The sequence below is a fragment of the Corvus brachyrhynchos genome, unplaced genomic scaffold (genome assembly GCF_000691975.1).
Source record: "Corvus brachyrhynchos isolate BGI_N302 unplaced genomic scaffold, ASM69197v1 scaffold43, whole genome shotgun sequence".
Classification (NCBI taxonomy): Eukaryota; Metazoa; Chordata; class Aves; order Passeriformes; family Corvidae; genus Corvus; species Corvus brachyrhynchos.
Window position 1 is genome coordinate 2,847,440 of NW_008237353.1, and position 19,782 is coordinate 2,867,221.

At 40.7% G+C, this 19,782-nt stretch overlaps 1 long non-coding RNA gene across 2 annotated transcripts in view; it reads left to right on the forward strand.

Moving 5' to 3' along the window:
* LOC108445824 overlaps positions 1 to 11,979 on the forward strand; it is a 215,278-nt gene extending 203,299 nt beyond the window's left edge. For both annotated transcript variants that reach the window (XR_001860808.1, XR_001860807.1), the window contains exons 3-4: positions 2,427 to 2,633; positions 3,590 to 11,979. This is a non-coding gene — a long non-coding RNA (uncharacterized LOC108445824). The remainder of the gene's footprint in view (positions 1 to 2,426; positions 2,634 to 3,589) is intronic.
* The last annotated feature ends 7,803 nt before the right edge of the window (positions 11,980 to 19,782 follow it).

Below are 19,782 nucleotides of genomic sequence, written 5' to 3' on the forward strand. Positions count from 1 at the left end.
GAGCAGGTTATTGCTCCTGACATCTCAGCAGGTTATTGCTCCTGACAAAGTTCCAGCTTTGCAGAGGTCCTTCTTGGATCCTGCACCTCCTTGCTACACCCAGCCAGGCATTGTTTTACTAGAGGTTTAAAGTTCAGCATGTCTGTGCCCAAATCATGCTGTGGAAATGTTTACTCCTCCTGGTGCTCCTCTCTCTTTTCTCTTGCCTGTATAACTTCCCTAGACACATGCTGTGGGACCTCTTACCCTGGAAGAAACTAGGGATACCAGTAGGTCACCTTGTACTCCTAGCTGATTCCATGGCCCACAAGGAATGTAAGTCAGGAGCTCTTCCTGGGAATAGCCTGTGCTGACAGCAAGTCTTACAGGATGCCCTGACCATTGAGTGCCATCCAGGGACCCAGCCATGTACACACACCATGTACATGTGCCAAGCTGTTGCCCCTCTTCTGGCGCCTTCCAGACCTCTTGCTTGTTTTTTTTTTAATACCTTCCCCATCTGTGGTCTCACTGAGTCATGGGATTTCCTGATCAACTTCCCCCACCATCCCCAGAAGAAGAAAGAGGAAGCCTGGTGAAGAGCCCTGGTGACCACGGTGCTTACATCCATTCTCTTTTCCTCTGAAGTCTCCCAGTACAATATCGGTGACAACTGTCTGCTGGCTCCCCAGATGCCTTCAGGGTGGGGTGCATCCTCCTCTGCTTCCCTATCTGTACATTCCTGACTTTTTGACATTGATCTTCCTTTCTTCTCCACTTTGCTGTCTCTCGTGATCATTTGGCTTTCCCCAGGCCTTTTGAAGAGCATAAGGTCAGCGCAGGCATGCACTGACACCTCAACAGAATATTCGTCTAGCCTGAAAAGAGTTAAAGCAACTCACCCCTATTATGTGTAATAACTTTGTGCCTTCACCAAATTGTCTTCTCACCATATGCCCTCTTTTCCAGTTCATTTATAAATAGGTTAAACAGCAGGAGCCCAAGGAAAAAAACCCCTCAAGCATCACTAGAGACCTCCCTCAAATGTGAACGATGGCCATTTACCCTCCTTTTTTAATAGGTTATTCACATTAAGGCTTTTTCTGTTGTCCCATGGTGCCTTAATTTCTTTCAGATTCCTTACTGATGGACCTTTATGTCTTCAGAAATTGTTACTGGGTTTCTATATGGCTGACCTTGTTGTGGTTTTCATTTAACTTGCCAGAGTTTATGATCCTTTCTATTTTCCATTCTTGGACACAACTTGTATTTCATGAAGAAAGTCTTCTGGTTCTAATAAATTCCTTTATCCTGTTGCTAACTGTGTCAGCTTTTCTTTTCCAAAGCCTTTGTCCATACACAGAGGAGAGAGAAAATGTACTCCTACATGCTATGTTTAAATAGCCACCATGCAAACTTTTTAGCCTTCAGGCATCCATTTTAGCTTATTTTTCACAAAGTTCCTTGTTCTTATGTAATTCTATTGCAGTTTGAGTTTCTTTTTTGTTTGGGTTTGTTTGTTTGGTTGGTTTGGGTTTTTTTGTTTTGTTTTGTTCCCTGAGTAAGTATGTTGAGCAGGGGGGCATTTTGAACCAGGTTCTGCATGTTGCTCTGGGCTAATATAAAAGTTCCTTCTTCTTTTGTATGCTCTTTCATGCAGAAACAGTATTTTCGTTTTATGCAGCATCAATCCCCTATGTGACATTTATTCAATATACAAGTGGCAAATTGATACCTGCTGCTATTGTTTCATTTCTTGCTCTGTCAGCAACTCTGATCTCCCTCAGCATGTAATAGATACAGACACTTGATTTAATACTGATATGATATGGCATATTTCTGATTTAGGCCAGGAATGTCAAGCTATATAAGTTTTGAGCTGCTTGTAAACAAAATTAGCATGTTATTTTGGTTTGGCACAAAGGTTTCTCTAATGTATGTTACCACTTCTCTACTGCTTCTGCCTCCTCTGTCTCTTTTTTCATGTTTTGTACCCCCATTCTAAAGTATCTGATCAATTGTCTTCTTCCCATCAAGTTTCTCTTTAAAGTCATCCTGTTTGTTAGACCTCTAGCTTTCATGAAAACATGCATCTTTTCTTTTTCTCTTGCTATACTATGAGATTCTTCTTGTTTGATTATTCTTCATTGTCCCTTTTAAAGTTTCACCAAATTATTGTTATTCAGCAGAGGATAAAGTTTTCCTGACTTCCTGCTCTGAATATGTGCCATCCTGAATCATGTTTTAGCACTTGTTAGCTTCTCCTTTCCTTCAATCTAAAAAAAAATCTCCTAACATCTTTTTAGGTGGCACCACTGGTTTTATTTTAGTTTACCTGAACCTGACTCATGCATAATGAAAGTTTTCCCTTTTTCTAACAAGTTCAAGTCCTTTGTCTTCAACTACTTCCTAGCCAGTCATTGACAGCTTGTCTCTGCTTCTCCCAGTTCAGCTCTGCTCATGGTATTGGAGGCATTTCAGATGAAGCTACTGTGGAACTCCTGACCTCCAACTAACCATCTGACTGCATCCATTTTGTCCCCTGAAACTGTCTCCTCCCTTCCCGAGGTCTTTGCTCCATACACTGTGTCCAGAGACTCTCTCAAGCCTTCTTCAAGAGCCTGTCCAGATTTTCCACATCAACCAGCATGCAGGTATTGTATCCAGCAGTCTAATCATCATGCAGTTCTTCTTGGTATTGCAAAACCACATGGATGTATGCCTGATAGAGCATCAGTGGTCCTCTACTACGGTATCTTCCTGAAAACTCACCACAAAAGTGAATGTGGCCTCAAGATACAAGATCATTTCTGTCTCTCCCCCAGATAAGACTGCCACTCACAGAGCCTTCCCCCCCCTAAGCAGCTTGGGATCAGGTCTGTTGAGCGATGATACTAAGGAGATTATCAGTGCATCTGTGTGTTACCCTGAAATCTTTTAGTTCAGGTGTCATGGCCTAAAGGACTGGGATGTTGGGCTAATTGCACTGGATGCACATTGCCATTACCTATGCACGGAAATGATTTACAGTGGTCAGTGGAGCAAACTGGGAACTCCTTAACCACTCATTATGTAAATAGCCACTGCTGATTTAGATTAGAAGGGGTCTGATCGGCTCTGTACCCAGGTCCAGGCACAGATCCCTGAGGGAGGAGCCGTTCAAATGCCTAAACCAAGGAGACAGGCAAAACTCCTCCTCTGGCAGATCTCCTTTTATGTCACCCAGCACCACTGGTCTGGATGTGCTGTGATCCCATGGCAAGTCTTCGATATTTCTCTTATTCCTTGTCACTGACATCCAGAGAGGGAAAAGTGGGAGCTAAAAGCACAGTGCAAGGGATGCTGGAATAAACAGCCATTGGTAACTATATACTGCTATGTTGCTTTGCCCTCTGGTACATTTTGGATTTTCATTTATTTAGGCTGGAAGGACATTTTTACAAACACTTCCATTCAACTGCCCTGAGCAGAGGCATTCCACAGGAGTCAGAAATGGTGACTTGGAAATAAGGGACCTTATACTATAAGCACTTCTGGGGTTGAAGTATGTTCATTCTCTTTGGTTACATTTCTTGTATATACTGACAGTTGCTCCTTCATTCTGTTATAGCTTTCAAAGAAAAAATCTACTGCCTGAGAGCTCCACACTTGTGGAAGAAAACAAGACCCAGCAAAATGGAGAGCAGCAACACCCAACAAAGACTGTGAAGCACCATGTGTGTAGTTGCCACTGGAACAGCAGCTTCGTGGGAGGTAGCCTAGAATGGAGCCTAGCTTGCCTGGAGGTGAGGGATGAGGACATCTAGGCAAGTGAGCACACTCATGTGAGTTCCCATAAAGTCTCTGGGAACCACTTTCTTCAAAATAGTAGGAGACCACTCTCTCCCAGACCTCAGCTCCTACAGACACCCTCATTCCTTCAGCCTAGGGCTCTGCTCACAAGCTGTCATCAGCAAAAATATTTCAACCCTGCTGATGCACATAAGGGATGGAAAGGGGAACCACTGTTTCTTGAGGGGGAGGCTGAGGAAATAGGTGACGCATGGTGGGAGGATGAGCAGTGAGAAATGGAGAAATGAAAAATGGAAAGTTTTCACTAGAGTTGTGACAAATACAACTCCTCTAATAGAACTAGACAGCGGAGTGGGCAGAGACAACTTGACAGCCTTTTAGAAGAGGAAGGAGTGACAAACACGTGAAAATACCAAAGTGGCCTATGTCCTGAGGGCCCTGACTCTCAGGCTCTGGGGGTTCATGCTGAGGTGATTTTAAGAAGCTCCTAGTCCAAGCTGCTCACCCATTACTACAGGTTATTGCCCTGTCACTGACTTGTCAGAAGTAGTGGTGTGCTCACACCATAGGCACCAGACTAATATATTGACATAACTGAGGTGGCTAATTCAGTTTACGAGGAAGTGGACTGTGGTGGCCAAGGCATCTTCTTCTTGATCCCTATCAGGTTTAGTTGAATAGATCAGCTGAGGTCAGAAACCTCCTGAGACACCACAGCCTAACCAGACAAGCACCAAAAGTGGCCAAGAGATCACCAGGAGAGCCTTGATACCAATTTAGCCATTTTTCTTGTCTTTAGACCTCCTTTTCTCTGCTTTTCATTAACTCCTTTGTTGCCCCCTAGCTTGCAGAAGGCATTAGGTAAGGTTTTCTTGTGGTGTCTCCTTTCCTCTAGGGAGCTGAATGCCAGACTGAGTAGTGCAGGTGGGAAGTGATCCCATGATATGGTTCAGAGAAGAGCACTGGTACTTTTATAGAGTGGCTGCCAGGGTGCAACAAGGGGTGGGGACAAATCCCAGGGTGGCAGCAGCAGGGTAGCCTGGGGAGAGGCAGCCCAGCCCCAGGCAGCCCCAGCCCTGGCCCTGGGCATGCAGCACCTCCATGGGGATGAAAATGGGCCTGTGGCCAGGCAGGGCAGAGCTCTGGGGAGCTGGAGACTGGTCCTGTTGTGGCATTTCTGGGGCAGAGATTCACAGTTCAGGGTCGTGGACCCTGGTCCAGCTTGGGGGAGCCCCAGGATATCTGGAGCAGGGACAAACAGGACTGGTGGTGCCCTTGGGATCCTGACAATGTCATTGGCCAAGTCCAACACTTTTGATCATCTCTGCTCATATTAAGGAACTGGAGAAAAACCTACTCCAGCAAATGAATTGCAAAACTAAGCTTAATTCCCTGTGATCAAATTCCTCATTGTTACCTTGCTCATGTGCTCAGAATATTCACAGAGCAAATGACCACTTCAGAGCATAAAAAGATGCCAGCCTTATACCTGGTGCCAGCTTTGGGCTGCTTCTGGAAATTTGATTTAGCTCTGACTACAGCAATCCCTGCATGTGCTAGGAGGAGCAGCTAATAAATGGCAAATAGTCCCGTGAGAATCACCACTAATGGCTGCTGCTCAGTGAGATAATCACCCATTTAATAAAGGGTGAGCTTCTACCTCTGCACTTCCATGGGGACCATTAATGCATTTTTTCCCCCTCCTTAGCCACTTATTTCCTCAAAACTGGTAAGAACTCAATGTTTTTGCAACTACTCTTCCTCTGTTAATCTTAGCTGGAATTGCCCAGTGGATTCAGAAGTTATTAGGAACAGCTAGATGGTTGTACAAATGTTGACAGAGACAGACACAAAGCATTATCATATTAAGAAAGCATTCAAGTTTATAACAACACAGATTTTTAAATCACGTCAAAATCCAGCAAATAGGTACTATTATGAGGACCATTTCTGCACAAGTCTGCTTCACTAACAGCCTGAGAAGGTAAAGGAGCTCAGAAAGAAGTGGCCATTGCTTAGACTTCATGCCTTGATGCTCTTCTCTGGGAAGGAGTGATGGAAGGGTCAGGACTTGGCAAGAGGGCTTACATAAATATTCTTTAGAGTAAGGCTTTTGGTTTGCACATCCAATTCTAGATCTTTCAAAGCCGCAGTTATCATCTTTCTCTTCTCCAACATTTTATAAATTGAATCCCCTCTCCCTCTGTCCACTTCCCACGTTAGTCTGTCCCTTCTTTTACTTTGAGACTTGAACATGCAGAGGTTGCTACTTTTATTCATGTTGAGCTTCTCAATAGCAAAAAAGCCTTATTGTTTGGTGAAACTATTTGTTTCTTAGGGAAATTCAAGGCTTAGGTATAAACATACGTGAGTAATTTCTCCTTAGGACTATTTAAAATGTAATGAGATCTACGGTTGTATATTGAGTTTTGGTTTACTTCTTCATGCATTTTTGAGAAAGAACAGATGCTGCTTGAATGTTTCCTATGAGGCAGATTAAGCACACTCTAGAGAGCACACCTGAGCCAAAGGTCAATCTTCCTCATCAAACCAGCCAGCAACAAACTGCTCCATGAGTTCTCAATTTTGGTAATGAAGGCTTATAAAATGAACTGTAAAGTAATTTTATTTATTTTTATTTTAATTTTACAAACTACTGAAATCAAGTTTTGAAAAATTGTGCTTTGGTGGCCTCTGGAGGATTGCAGCTGGTTTTCTACATACAGTACTGTATAATTTCAAAAATTCCAAGTCTTCCAATAAATTGGTCTGGCAGCTTTCACTGCAGAACTACAAGTTGAGTGGTTTTCACTACCAGCCATGCCTACAGTTCTGTCCTTCTAAGAAATACATTTCTTGCAAGACTTAAGATTCTTTCCAATTAAAGTCTGAAATGGCTTTGTCACATCTGTGGGTCACTGTACTTTTATTGTAAAACACCTCATTTAATTAATCTCATTGCCATTGGCTTTAAAATTATGGTGTTCATGCCCAGGACAAGAGCTCTCTTTCTTCCTTGGAGGCTTGGTTACCTCAGGAAGTTGTGCCAATTATGTCAGTAAAAAATCCTCCCTTCATAATGCTCCATGCTTGGCCCTAAGCACAGTAGTAAAAACAGATTGGTGAAATAAAAGCTGTGACTTGTCACTGTGTGTGGCTAGGAGGAATTATTGAAAAGCTCCTTGTGTTCCCTCCTCACCCTCTGAATTGGTCTGGGTGTTACAATTTACTCTGTGTATTTCAAAAGCAGAAGAGAAATCAATGTCTCACGAGTGTTCAAAATGACAAAGCCACCCTAACAAGCAGTGGATGTGTTACTTGTTTGTGATGATCACTCCTTACAGATTATTCTGTAAACTGTATCTTAAACTAAAAATTCTGGTTTGTTTTTTTTCAGAAAGTGAATGGGAAGTTTGAGGGAGGATGAAGGGAGAAAGAAATACTTTTTTTTTTTTCCAGGAAGAGCTTTTATTGCTATTCATCCAAAGATTGAGCAACAGTTAACTAGTCAGTGTGAGTGGTTTTGTTAAATGAACGTGGGTGATATCAAGTTATAGAAAGCCTGGCCATATTTCCAGGAGAGAACAGAGTGTTTGTCTACAGTGGTCAGTGAAAATGTCAACTTCCCTCAGCAAAAAAAGCAGAATTACACGAATTTTAAAATATCACAGATATTTTAGTACATAGCTACATATGCCATGACTGAGACATTTCTTACTGATGGTGGAAGCAGAATATTTATATTATAAATTATTCTTGATGGTTCTGAGTGATAAATGTCAATAACAAGTGATCCCAGCTGGCAGAATTCTAAATCTGTTCTGAAAAGCATATTCAGCCTAAAGAAATTGATGGAACTAATATTTTTCATAAGTCCTTGGTTTTCTCCTTTTATATACAGTTTCTCAATACAGATCTGTAATATTGTTTCAACGCATTTGGAAAATGTGAATTTCTCCTGAGATAACTTCCTAACTTCTTCTACCACCACTTCACCCTCATTATTTATCTGTCCTGATATTTTACCTTTCTAAACTTTTGAGTCAAGGAGTTATCTTTGTGAAATCAAGCATTTATGGATTACAAAACTCATGTTTGGAACTCTTTTTCTAGTAAAGATTATTAAAAATGAATGCAAGAGAGAGCAGTGAGAATAATACGGAGATCTTAGTCAAAATTCTGTTCAGTTTCTGTTTTCCAATTAGTCTGCGAATAAAATGGAATAAAATATAGAAGTGAATAAACTGATTTTGTTTCAGAAGCAAGAGTTTTATTGTCCACTGTAGAAGTGGGTACTCTACCTACATAAAGGAAAAGTTGTGAATGTGCACCTGTTGTTGAACCTTCACTGGGACTTTATTTTTCACCAGTTTTCATCTCCACATTTCATTTCCTTCCTGGCCCTATGTATCTCTGTGTGACCAAAAGCAATGATATGTGAGCTGCTTGGTTTGAAGAAAAAGAAAGGGGAGATGGATGGGATGAGGCTCCTAGATCCAGATTATCCACCAGCAAAGCAGCCCAGCAGCCCCACATTTAGCCTTGGCACAGCATCCAGTGCACTTGTCACTCCTGAGTTAGTTGGTTCCATTGTAGAGGCCAGAGCTACACTTCCATCTTCAAAGGTCAAGATCAGCGATGGGTGCAAGTGGTCTCTGCAGACCCCGATGGAAGTAAGGCTACAGGCTGCCTTGCAATCTCCACGAATGCACGCAGAGGTAGGCAACTTGTTGGAAACACACATCTATGTTTTTAGATTTTGGGTTTGGGGGTTTTTTGGGTGGGGTTTTTTTGTACTGGAAAAAAAACAGGGCTAAGTTACAGGGTGATGGGGTATCTGGGTATGTTGGAGAATTCCTTCCGCTTTAAGTGGAGAGGAAAAAAAGTCATGCAGAACTTCTGTTTTGATGAACTGACTCTAGGTGGCAACAACACCCTATGTAGCCTTACTAGAGGCTAGTCAGGCAAAGACTAATGCTGCTTACAGAGGAAAAAATTATAGCATTTTCAGTACTGCTTCTAGAAAATTTTACAGCTGATCACACCAGCTGCTCATTGCTAGAAACATTTCCAGATTCTGCCAGTTTTAATTGTAATAGAGGACTTGGTTTTCAAGACATATTTTTAATAAGATGCTGCATGTTTCATTTTGTAGCCATAATACTGCAGGTGTGCAGAGGAAAATTAGCAAATTATTCTCTTTCGGTTATCTTGCTCGGATGGGCAATCTCAGGAAGCATATGTATCATCCTGATTTGTAATGATGCCTGTAAAAAGTGCACAGATGGATATGTACAACTGCAGTTCTGCAGCATTCACTAAGGATGTTCTTGAAATGCCACTTCACCGCCTCGTCAAGAAAACAGCCACACAGATACCTATGAGATGCTTGACACATATTCTGCATACAACACTGTATTATCTGCCAAGAGGTTTGTAATGCCCTATGTCATTCCATCTTCACTACATATCCAGCCTCCTGGGCTTAGGAGTAGCTAAGCAAACACTTAAACAATATAAAAATTCTTACAAGTATGATGGCCTGCAGCATTATCACATTTTTCTCCAAAGTCAGCTTAACTCCACTGAACTTGAAATATTTAAATTTATTATTGATGCGTTCACAGGCAAAGGGAGAAAGCAAAGAAAAAGATATTAGGTTTGATTACCCCTTGCAGAAAAAACTGTCACTGTAACCACATTATGTACTAATAATGACTGTAGAAAATATTTCAAGTGTGATAACAACATGTTTGTAGCAGGCCAAAGTGTCTGATGGCACCTACAGGATATGATAAACTTCTTTATTGTCTGTCAAAGTGACAAAGCTGTGATTAAATCAGATCGTTTGTGTAATTGACCCATTCACCTGCATGTTGTCAATTAATCTCCTCTGGAGCTGCCTCCAGTATTTCAACTCTCTAAGCTGCTTTCAAAGATAGGAACTGTCCTTTAAAATGTTAAAATGCATCTCCTGAAAGCAATTTCTTCCTTTCTTATCAAATTGTGAAATTACCCTCTAAATTATACTGAATCAGATTTCCAGATTCACAGTATTCTAAATCAATATCTTATAATGCTCTATAACCCTGTAGGCTGATTCTTTAAATATACATTTATAAATTAATCAGGATGTATTCTTACTAGGAATATATAAACTATCTAGGATGAGAGTGCCCTAAAAAGGAAAAATAGAATTCACTAACCCTTTTAGGTACTTTGTGTTAAGGTACTTTGTGTAATGCCTGTTTGTATTAGTTTTTCTTCCTTTCAGTTAAGCAGTAGTTTTATTATACATTTTTCAAGAGGTGGGGACATGATGGCAAAAGTAGTGGAAATGCAGTTGGAAAATTGGTTGTGTCTATGACATATTGTCCCTCTCTGGTTTCTTACTCCTTTCTCCTTTCTTTCTCTTTCAAGACATCAGCATTTTGAACACACCTGGCATATAAAATAAAATGCGTTGTGTACTGGGACTAGCACATTTTTCTGCCACCAGCTAGGCTCTTTGGAAGCTTAGGAAGTGCACTGTCAGTGCCAACTGTCCCTACGGCAAAAGTGGGGGAACGTGTGAAAGCCCAGTGGGTTTCCAGCTGCAGCTGGGTAGGACGTATGCCACAGTCTTACCCAGGATTGACATGGGCAAAATCAATGTGACTACCTGCAGTGGGAATTCAAGTGTAGGAACTGATAGGTATTAAATCATGTGTTCTCTTACTAGTCAGTATAAAATTGTGCAGGGATCTGTTTCCCCATTCCTTTACCCTGTGGGCATCCCTCCACCTTGGTTGTCATCCACTTTGGTGAAGCTTTCCCACTGATGATTAAAATGTTCCCTGAAACTTGTGAACCAGTGCAGTAATCAAAGCTTATCATCCACCTAAGCTAAAAGTGCCATGCATGAAGTTGTAAAAAATAGCCTCGTCTCTCCAACCAGCCAGTGAAACATCGAAATCGTAAGTGAAACGTCAGGCACTAAATTATGTTTTAAGATGAGGCATCCTATAATAAATAGTTTTCAGAACTTTCTGTTATTTGTTGTAGTATATTGGGTTTTTTCTTAAATAGGGTCAGACATTACTTTGTATAGGTTAAAGCATCCTATTTTCTAAATGAAACTGTTTCACTTTTACAATCCAAGAGTTTGGGTGCAATATGGAATGCCATTCTCTACCAGCAGTTCCAGAGAATCCACAGGGGGAAAAAGACACGATTCAAAACAAAACCAAATGCCCATGTGTCCCATAAGCATAGATTCCTTATTCTTGACCCACCTAAAGGAAGTCACTCCATTCCCTGCTTATTCCCTACAGGTGTATCCATTTCAAAATAAGTTTCGTTTGGCAAATGAGTTATCATGTTTTCAGGAGCTTGCCTTCTACCAGGTTTACCCAAATTTTATTTGGTGGAGCACCACCATCATGGAATAGAATACCTATTCTACTGTCGGTGGCAATGGCACAAGTTCTAGGAATTACCTGGCTGTTTGCATGTGATTCTCTTTCAAACAGCTACTCTCTTCTTTCTTCCACATTACAAGTCTCCACTGTGATTTACAATCCTAAATGCAACCCTACTTATTGCAGATGAGTTGGAAAGTAAAAACTCTCTATGGTTGATCTATACTAAATTCTCACCAGAAGCTGTAGAAGAGTGAAGATCTAAACCAGCCTTAGACTTTCATTGATTGTATAAATGAAAACAGATTTTATGTTTTATGCTTATCAGGTAAATTGGAGTGAAGCAAAACTCCAAATTAAATGTAGATTGTACAAGATGACTTCTTTCAATGATAAATAATATTTCATAACTCTTTTTTTTTCCCCAGTGAAAGCCTATCTTTCTGAATTGCTTCCCTTGTACTCAAGTTCCCTTCAAATCCTGGAGTTACTTTCTCTTGAAAAAATGCTATTCTGTTCTCATTTTTCACTTTGGCTCTCCAATTGACTTTTACCATAAGATAATTTAAAGTTTGGGTTTGGGGTTTTTTTCTACAAGGCAAGCAACATTTCATGTAAGTGTTATATTTATTATAGGCAAAATTGGTTTTAGGACAGTAATCGTTAATTAATGGTAAATCATTGATTCAGATATTGAAGTTACTATTGAGTCTTACAGATCTTGGTGATGCACAAACATTTATTCAACCTATTCTGCCTGCAGTGGCCTTCTTACTGTATGCCTCATTAGTTCCTTTATGTGCAGTTAACCAACAAACAAGAAAATAATATATTCAAAATAAAGAGGAAGTTGAAAAGCTATAGTGTCTTTCTTTGGCTTCTCAGTTTTGGGGGGTTTAAACCTAGAAGATGCAGTGTTTTGTTTTCTTGGTTTGGTTTTCTTGGTTTTAGTTTTTCAAACTTTACAGAATCACAGAATCAACAAGATTGGAAAAGAGCTTTGAGATCATCGAGTCCAACCTATGACCTAATGTAATGTGAATGCTGTCAATATCATGCCACTGATAGACACAGAATTACATCCCAGGGAAAGTTGAGCTACTCTTGGATTGCAGTTCTCTTCCTTACTGTTGTTTGGGGAAGGGGTGGGGTATGTAATGGTTCATCAACATTTTTATGAAAATTCATCCTGACTCTAAAGAACAGCAACAACAAGAAAGAACAAAACATTATAGAGATAGTGTTGATGGCAAAACACTATTGAAATGTAATTGATACAGTTTTCTGCAGTTGCTTTAGCTGTGCTATCACATTTTGTGATGTGGATGGGAAATGTGAAGGGGAACAGCCATTGCTGGTACCAAATTGCTGCACAGACTCCATCTGTGAAGCAGTAATTGTTTTTTTTTATGCAAGGCTAGAAAAGATGGGCACATTTTGAATCTATTGAAGTGTAGAATAGTTCGGTGAATTTACTCGAACAATTCAGACTGGTCTAACACACAAATAAGCGTTGCCGCTCCCTCCCCCTTCACCTGCCTCTGCTTGAAAGCACGAAACACAAAGATCATGGGTTGAGGTAAGAACAATTTACTGGAAACATAAATGAGATAAGAAAACAAACAGTACTAGCAGCAATATTAATAATAAAAGTTATAAGACAAAGAAACTATTTACATGGAAAACCACAACAAATACTGACCGGCTCTTCCCGACCATGTTTCTCACCTAACTGGAAAAGGATGCCCTTCTCCTTGGAAACAAAAGAGAGTGCCTTTTGTCAGTCCCTGGCAATGATGTGAGGTGGTATCAAATAATTTTAGGGTCTGGCCATGGCCCCCTCCAGGCTACTGAAACAAATTAACCCTGCCCTGGCCAAAACTAGGACAGAATGTCACAGGTGTAGTAGAGCTCTGTACTGCATCATAATTCAGTATCTTAATTTAAGTATAATTCAGGTTTATATATAAGTAAATCTCTGTGAGGTATAAGTAGTTTTCAGTTGGCTGAACATCTTGGGATATGAGTGTTCTTGTCACATTGTCATCTTTCCCAAGATATATGAAGTCCCTACTCTTTTTGCCAGGCACATTTAGCATGTTGTTGTACTGAATATGAAAAATGTATATGTAAAATGGGTGAATCTATATTATTACGGGGGGAAAAAATCTCTCTTAATGTCTCCAGTTGGGAGTTTTGTGTTACTAATGACTGCAAGGCTTGAAGTGAAAATTTTGTTGGCTGGGGATTGTAACATATTAAAAAAATGAAAACATTCTGCCTCTGAAGAACCTAGGTTCTGTTGGTTTTCACGTAGTAAGTTTGCATCTATTTGAAGAAACAATAATGGGTCACATATTCAATCTACCCCTGAGCTGGGTTGAGTACGAACCACATAGTGAGTTACCAGCACCAGTAATCAAGAGGTTTTCAAACTGAAATGAAAAGGTTCTTTGCAGGATTACTTAGATCATGGATCATACAAATACAGATTGTCACATGGATGTATCTTTAGATATCTGAGTCCCTAAAGGCCAGACTTGCAAATGAGTTTAAAAAGAGTATTTTGTGGTTTCCCAACAATGTTGTCCTTAGCAAACTGTGGAAAAAGAAACACCTAAGTGTGCAGTTGGAGAAGATGTTCACTACAGCACAAATGGGTGACTGTGGCTGTGGGACATTAGCCTTCCCTGGATAAAAAAATGAATCTGAATCTCGAATGAGAACTAGTATCATTTGTTGTCATATCTTCTCCTCCTAACCATCAGCAGTAAATGCTTCAGAAGAAGCTTCAAGAAATTCAATAATTTGCCTAAAGATGAGTTTCTTTTAATGATTCTTTCCCTGTCCTTCTGGCTTTATGACAGGCTTATGCACTGAAATATTAAAGTTTTTATTCCTTTACACGTTTTATACAATCTAGTCCTTTCTCCAAATTTAATCTCATGTAACAGTGAATGCTTCCATTTTAATAGCTGGTATTTCCTTTCATCACTTTCAAATTTATATCTTTTTAATTCCACTGGATGAACACTTGTTCTTAAATTATGAAAAAAAGAGGTGACTAGAAATGCAGGATTTGTCTTCTTTGTGCCATTCACTATTTTCTATAAAGCTCTATCATGTCCTTTCTTCATGCCACCCAGATACAAAATTTTCTCTCTCAGCCTCTAATCATTTGCATTGCCTGTCTCCAGATGATCTCTGTGCCTTCTGTATCTATTTTGCAGCTGAGTTCCCAGAACTGAACAAAGTACTCGTGACGTATTAAATAACCAACCTTTGGGAATGACAGTATTTCCAGACTGGTTTTTAATTTCCCACTAGCATTTTGTTTAACAGTGATGTCCACTGAGCTTTCCACAGTAATGCCAGGATTTTTTTTTTCTAAGCAGTTGTACTCAGTTAAGGTCCCAGTAGGTTGTGTGAGTAACCCAAAATATGCCACCCAGTGTTATGCTAACCCAGCATTAATCCCTTTGTCTGCTGTGGTGTTTATTCGGCTCCTTAGGTTAGGCTTCCCTTCACTGTCTCTGAGGCTTTTCAACAGTAAGCAAAATTAAATAATGGTATGCAATCTGTATGTTGCCACATCATTTTACCCCTTTCCAGATCAATATCCTTAACATGCCCTTTTAACTCAGGTGTGTCAGAGACTGAAAGTAGTTCATGCCTCAAACATTGATATAAAGTTTTGCTCATTATAAAGAAGCTACAACCAAAGAAGCCTCCCTGAAGAGTGGGACTTTGGTCTGAAAGTCAAACTGCTGATTAGATAAAGGGAAACCTATTGTTCAATCATCTCAGGCTGAGGGAAAGGTATGCATCCACAAAAGGCCAAAGCCTCCAGTGGCGCTGAGAATCATGCCCAGTTGAGTTTGGGGGGGGGAGGGAAGAGCACAGCTCACAGAAGCCAGGTTTACACAGACTGCCCCCCCAACTGATGGGGGAAGAGGAGGTTTCAGGTGCATGGCATAACCTCTGGTCAGAGGCACTGAACACCCATCCTCTGTTACACAAACTGGCCCAGCTGTGGAACCCCCAACCCCACAGGCCACATTCACAGAACATTCTCGTGCGAGGCAGCTGAGGGGGAGCCATAATCCAACAAAGACCTCCCAAAGTGCTTCCCAGAGGCTTTGCACCTCAGGAGTGCACATGATGCAACAAATCCAGAGTCTGCTGTGAGAGACTGCCCCCCTCCCCCAGGGGGACATGCCTGGACATTGCCACCTGGCTCGAGGGTATATAAACCCATCGGATTCTATGCTTTTAGGGGACCTTCATCACCGTGAAGACCAGCTGGAGAGGATGAATGGAACATTGTTGGGATCCACAGAGTGGTGATATTTTCTTTGCTCTGTCCCGGTCACTCTCTTTCTGTCCCACTCCACCTATCTTCTATTTCTTTCATTCTCTCTCTCTCTCATATTTACTATCAGATAAAACCCATATTATTGTCACTGGCATATGGTCTCATTTGCACCTTAATTCGGGCAGAGGAATTTCTAAAGAACCCTAATAATCGGATCATGACAAGGTGCTTCCTTGAGATGGCATGTAGTCACAGGAGACCACTAGGAGTTTAGATTTGGGATGGATCTACACTGCCTCACACAGTGAATACAAACAGTCAGGCATGTCTGTAATGGCTCAACCCATATGATATCTGTTTCTCAGCAGGCTCCTTCACTGCTTTGTTTTCAGTGGCTGTGGTATCTCAGCATGGCAGTACATGGTGAAGTGGGGGCATGATCCTGGCCATGCTGGAAGTCGACCACACAGTAGTCATATTTCCTTTCTGACAGTTTTGAATGCTCAACAGTACTTTCTCTCTCACCACAAATTTGGGTAGAAGCCTTTATAAACCTCTGATAATTATTTTGTTAAATGGTCAGCTGTAAGTCTGGACATACTTGATTTTCCTTACACCAGCATCTTCCCAATGTGGTAAAAAAAAATGTATATATAGAAATAGGAAGGTTGTGAATCTGAGCTTGCCGCAGATACCATGGACCTGGTAACTTACAGTGTTCCCACTCAAGCGCTCCCCTCAAAAAACCGCTTGTGTCCCTCATCCCTGAAAGCTACTTTGAGCCATTGCCACTGCTGCTGTGGCTCTGACCATCTGGAGCTGCCTGTGAGAAGCAGCCAACAGAGCTGGGAATGGCCCGTGTCCTTTTGGCACTCCAGTCCTTTTGTACTGCTGTAATTTTGTCTTCTCAGGACATCCAGAAATCTCAAGCAACGGTTTAAAATACGCGTTTCTTCCCAAGGTAAAGAAAAATATGCTCTGGAGAAGCATATTTTCCTTTTACAAAAGACAGAGCCTATGAGTTCATCCTGTATTTTATCATATTCATGTTTTATTGCTTCCTTCAATTATCATTTCAGCTAATTTTCCATGTTCCAAAGTCTCTAATTTCCAAAAGGACTGCTAGCCTATAGACGCAGAAAAATGGTTTTACACTGTCTCCTGTCAGAATTATTATTACAATTATTACATTATTTAAAATTTATATTATACATATCTAAAAGGCTGCAATTAAATTAGGTCCCACTGTACTTGCCACTACCCAAATGTGTAACTAATGGCATTTCAGACCCTCAGGAAAAACATTTAATTCTGAGGTAAACTCCTCAGGGTAGAAATTACCCACATTTTTGTTCTGTGGGAAAACAGTGCCTGGTGTTGGTACAGCCCAGAGACTTCACCACAATCCTAATAATAACAGTAGTAATGATAATTAATTATTAGTATTAAATATTGTTACTTCAATTTTATCACAGCTTACACCTATCTTTTGTTTTCATATGATGTGATAAGAATGTGTTTCATTCCTTCAGCTGAAGAATTCTTTATTCAAGGTTTTGATGCTGGTTAAGGATACTTTGCTCTGCTCCCAGGGAACAAACAGACCAATAGAGTATTTGGTGGGATGAATGGTGTTCAGAGTGAGGACAAATGGCAAAAGACAGGGGGACACCATCAAAAGCTGTTCTGCTACACACGAATATTAGCGCTTGTTCAGTGTCCCGCCATGAATTCCTTCAGTACAATGAGTTACTGGAAAAAATCCGCGGCACTGAGAAAGATGCACAAAGTCACTGCTGAGTCAGAAGATGGCCATGGTCGTATCAGCACACATTTCTTTTAGTGTTCTTTTTTGGGAGGTTTGTCACCCTACCCCAAAGAAGTAGATGCTCCTTAAAAGTTGTTGCCAGAAGTCATTCCAGATGTAGATTTTAAACATATTGTCCTTAAGCCAAACTGGAAGACAAAGGGACAAAATGTGAAAATGCAAAGGCAGGATAGCTTAGTGTTAAAATGCTACAAAATGCAATTGCTGATTTAATACTGATTTATTACTGCAATGCAAGGGTTTAATATTCGTCTGTTTCATTCCCCTCTCTATAAGTATAGAATTATTGTGACTGCCAACAGTCCAAGCAACAACTTGGCATGTTTGCAGTAAGTGCCCTACGCTGTAAATGCTATTGCAAAAGTTAGGTTCCAAATGACATTAAGCCAAATAAAATTTCAAGCAGAGTTATTAAAAAAAAAAAAAGGCACAAAAAACCAACAGTGAAACACTTTACAAGCACTAGAACAGTGAACAGGCTAAAGTTCTGTCCTAAAGATACAGATGATATCCATCTACAAAAATGGCTCATCTCTGTGAGTAAAATATCATTGTAACCTTGATAGGGAAAGTAATCTAGAAGGCATAGACATCTGCACAATGCTAAGATATGTCCAACTGAGTTTTCCTGCAAGTCCTTTAAGATATCACCCAATTGTCTCAACTGTCCCTTCTGGAAATGCTATTCTTTACCTTCAGCCTGAAGAGGGAAATGTTTAGAAGCCTGTATGTAAAATTGCATTGAAGATTAAAAGCCCCAGGAACACATGAAATTTTATCAGTACTCAGGTGCTTTGTATCAGTGAAGACCAGATAGTAAGTATGCCTTTCCTATCATTTTTCTGTCCATTCCTGTGTTTCCACCTGGGAGAAAGTGGTGGAGAAATTTATTTTATAAGAAAAATGAATAGGCATTATAGCAACAGCATTGCTTTCTTGGTCAAAACAATGACCATTTCTTTGAGCAATGTTCTCACTGCTCAGCTTTCTTTTCTAAATGAATCTTAAGTTAAAAAGCATTCTTACTCTTCCAAAAGATTTTAGAACATGAATTGCTTTCCAGCTCTTGGGGAGTTTTTGGTTTTTTTTTTTTTTACATTATATCTGTTACAAATATTGATACTCCATTTGGTTAAAAGGATGTGAGCCTTCTTTTATATTGGGAAAAATAGGCAGAATCTCTCCTATGCTATGAGATCTAGGATGCTGCAGGTCTTTCACTTCTCTAATGTTACTCTTTCCTCCTCAGAGCAAGCAAATTCACTATAAAGTAGAACAAACAAACAAAAAAATAAGCTCTGCTATGCTCTGACTGGATTTATATATTTTTTTCTCTTTTTAACTCTTGAATTGGTTTTTAGCATGAAAATTAGGTAGGTAAATATGTGGTGATCCCCCATCTTTCATACCCAACGTTCTGTCTCCCTCATTTGTGTCGCCATTGTCATTTGGGTGTGTGATGATCTGCCAGCAGCTCTGCTGTAAGCTGGGCTGCTTTGTGAAGACCTCCTGTGGGGGTCTTTTTTGTCTTGGGCAAACTCTTCCTAAGGAGTATTTTCTGCAGTGTGCCAGCAGCTCTTGGCACAGATTCATCAGCTCACAGTGACTTGCAGTGCGGATACTTAATAGTCATCCCCTGTAGCTTGGCAGTAGCTGAGATGGATAATGCTGCCTCCAAGTTGCTCCTTGCATGTTAGGTTTCTTCTGTGTGGCGAACTTGGAAAGTCCAATTTAATCAATATAAACCAGAGAAAGAGAAGAGGGGAGATCCATCTTGCACTTCGAAGGATGTTTTATCAATTTTACTACTATTGAGAGAATAAGAATGTTTCAGGCAGAGAAATTAGAAGAGGATAGATCCAACAAGCCGATACCACTGAGCCTTCAGTGCAAGAGGAGAAAAGGAAGAAGAACGGAGGAACTGCCTCAGCTTTTGTCAGTCGTGTCAAGCAGGGAGAAGGATGTGAAGATGGGTGTCCCTGACACACCATAGGCTGTTGCTGTACGAAAACATACCACTCCACAGACTCAGGATAACCCCAAATCTCAAATGTGTCAGGATACTGATATCTCCCACACATCTGGCTGCTTTACCCTAATCCATTCTCAGCCTTTCCCTCCTCTTCCTTCCGATCACCCATGCTTCCCTTCCCGTTTACAGCACACAGGATGAGCCCTACACCTCCTCAACCCTTAGGGCCTGCTGCATCATACTAAACGTCCTGCAGAAGTCAAAAACCCCGTGGCACCCTTGGACCATGAGCTGCCGTCAAGAGGGATCCCAGCAGCAAGTTCCCACACAAAAGCAGTTCATCACCTGAAGATGTGGAGCTAAACCACTTTCAAAAAATGAAAAACTACTGCTAAAAAAGTTTTGTCCCGGCTTTATGGGGTTTTTATGGTGATGCTCAGGGACCAAACGGGCTGCAAAGGCAGGAGGGCAGAAACTAGAGTGCAGATCAACTCCC